The sequence below is a fragment of the Fukomys damarensis genome, unplaced genomic scaffold, assembly GCF_012274545.1.
Source record: "Fukomys damarensis isolate Sample0158 unplaced genomic scaffold, DMR_v1.0_HiC HiC_scaffold_34, whole genome shotgun sequence".
Taxonomy (NCBI): domain Eukaryota; kingdom Metazoa; phylum Chordata; class Mammalia; order Rodentia; family Bathyergidae; genus Fukomys; species Fukomys damarensis.
Genome location: NW_022900946.1, coordinates 22,534,169 through 22,537,042, shown reverse-complemented (window position 1 = coordinate 22,537,042; position 2,874 = coordinate 22,534,169). Strand labels below are relative to the sequence as shown.

The window sequence follows — 2,874 nt, the reverse complement described above, 5'->3', positions numbered from 1 at the left end:
TAGTACCAGGGATTGAACGCAGGATCTTGTGCTGGCAAGCCAGGCCGTAGCACTACTGAGCTAAATCCCTAGCCGGCTGTGGCAGCTTCTTTGCCCTCCTTCCCTGCCTTTCTTCCTTTTCTTCCTTCCTTCCCTCTCTCCCTCTTTTCTCTCTGTTTCACTCTCTCTTTCTTCCTTCATAGTACTAGGGAATGAACCCAGGGCTTTTCCTTGTCTGTTTTCCTGTGTTCCAGTAAATGCAGCTCACACTACTACGTTCATGTGTCTTCCTGGTGATGGACATCTGTTTTGCACTGTTAGAAAGAATGCTTTCAAGAACATTTGAGTATGAGCCTCTGTGAGACCAATGTCCTGTCCCTGGGGCCTGCACAGAGGCTTAGGTATGGTCACGTGCTGAGCGTAAACTTTGTTTCTTCACAGTGGTTGGGCGTTTTATACTTACCAGTTGCCCCCACCCCCACTGTCCTTTTAAATCAGAGCTTGACCAGGCGGTAGCTTCTGATCTTCCTGTCTTTGCTAGTTTGGGGTGACAGTAGTAGAGAGTTGTTGGACACGAGTTCTCTTCCCCCTGTTGCACTTGGGGGATATATCATATCTAGGCCAGGAGAGGTCTGCGGCCTTCAGGAACGATCAGGTCTGGAGCAGCTCTTCTAATCTGTCCTCTCCCCAAATCATTGTCCAGTATTGTCACTTAGGGACTGGGTTTCCTAAAACATCCGAGTGCTCAGATGGCCCTGAGGAATGTTCTCTGTATCCCGTAAAGCTGTTGTGGACACAACCCTGGGGACTCGGTGGTGACGCAGTCAGGAGAGGTCTGCGGCCTTCAGGAACGATCAGGTCTGGAGCAGCTCTTCTAATCTGTCCTCTCCCAAATCATTGTCCAGTATTGTCACTTAGGGACTGGGTTTCCTAAAACGTCCGAGTGCTCAGATGGCCCTGAGGAATGTTCTCTGTATCCCGTAAAGCTGTTGTGGACACAATCCTGGGGACTCGGTGGTGACGCAGCCTTAGAGTGGGGTCAGTGGGCAGTGGTGAGAGGGTAAGTAGCTAGTAGTGTGGTCGGGGCAGCTGCGAGGGCTTGAATGAACCGTGCAGGCTGTCTCCAAGGGTGGGAAAAGCATGATTACTAGGTGAGGTCCGGGTAAGCAAGAGTTGGCCTCTGCAGTTGGGGCCAGAACAGGAAGGGAGAAAAAGCAGACAAGTTTCCAAGTGAGCAGGGCCTATCTACCACAAGTAGATAGGTAGATCCTCTGGCTCCTGTCTCTGCCTGTGCAGGGACAAGATTGAGAACAAAGTGACAGTGGTGACAGACCTATGGCATGCATGCTGCAGTGGGCTGTTTGTTACTATTGAAAGCTCTGAAAGGTTCAGCATCACTGAGCTAGAATGACCATGGAGTTCCCAGACTAAATGTCAGCAGTCTGAGACCAATTGTCTGTCTCTGTCAGCCTGATCCATAAGTTGTAACCCTTGAGTAGTGTTTTGAGGGTAGGTTTGCAATTAAAAAGTGATTTAAGCCTTTATCATTTTGCATAGAGATTTGTGTGGCAACTGAGAATTTTGGCTTGTCCTCCTGATGGCTTTCTGGAGGGCCCATGGCCCTTGGGGGATAGCCTACCCTCTAGCAGCTTCTACCTGTTAGCCTCAAGGAACTTCTTGCTGTAGGCTTTTCTCGGTTTTAAAACCCATTGTGATTTTCTCTTACCCACCAGGTATCAGAAAGCCTTTTTAATTTTTAAATGAATTTAAAAATCTTATAGTTAATTTCAGACTTAATTGCATGCGATAGGTTTTTTTTGGGGGGGAGTTGTATTGTTTTGTTTTTGTACATGGGGTCTTTGCACTGAGTTACAGCCAAACCATTTTTTAAATTTTTAATTTTGAGATAGGCTCTCTCTAAGTTGTCCAAACTGAGCTTAAACTTATGAACCCCTTGCCTCAGCCTCCCAGAGTGCTGGGATTGCAGATGTGTGCCACCACGTTTGACTTGACAATGTTGTCTCTATGACCTCGATTCTTTGATAGTTGTTGAATTTGTGTAATAGACTTAATGTGTCACCAGGCTGGGGCTGAAAGATTCTCACAGTTGAAATAAGGAACTTAATTCACCCCTTTTGTAGCAGATTTGCTGACACCCATCATACAAATACAAAAAGAATTTTCGTGACTACTCAGTAAGAGAGCATGAGAAAGATTTATTAGATATTTAGGATGCACTTAAGAGTGGAATACAGGTACTCAGAGAAATGAGACTCATTACAATTTGGAACCAGGAGCATTTATACTTTTCTCGGGGTAGTGGAAAGCCTGGGAAAAGTAGCCCACTCCTTTCCCCAATAAGGTACATGTCCCATTCCACAGGTGATTTAAACATTCTCTGGATTATCTCACCCTGCTGCTTACTTTCTTTTTTTAAACTTTTTATGTTTTTGAGACAGGGTCTTGCTCTCAGTGGTTCCACCACCTGCCTAGAGACAGGGTCTTGTTATAGTTCAAGCTGGCCTCAAACCCACTACGTAGCTCAGGCTGATCTTGAACTCATAGCAACCATCCTGCCTTAGCCTCCCAAGTGCTGGGAGTACAGGTGTGTTCTACCATGCTTAACCTGCATACCATCTTTTTTTTTTGATACCTGAGATAAACTCAGGACCTTGCATTTGCGAAGCAGGCATGGTGCCACTGAGCTAAATCCCCAGCCTCCTGCTTACTTTCTTAATTGTGCCAATTTATGGCCTTTTAGTGATGGATATGTCAGGGAAGAAATGTAAATCTAACCAAAGGAATATTGACTTGAGTCTTTATCTTAGGGGCAGGCTCCTGTTCCTTCCTTCCTTCCTTTCTGTTTTTTTTTTTTTTTTTTTTTTTTTTTTTTTT

At 45.5% G+C, this 2,874-nt stretch overlaps 1 protein-coding gene across 2 annotated transcripts in view; it reads left to right on the top strand.

Annotated features, from left to right (window-relative positions):
* The window catches only part of Rab11fip3 (RAB11 family interacting protein 3), a 44,341-nt gene that overhangs the window by 905 nt on the left and 40,562 nt on the right, over positions 1–2,874 (top strand). The gene's annotated exons all lie outside the window — the stretch shown is intronic.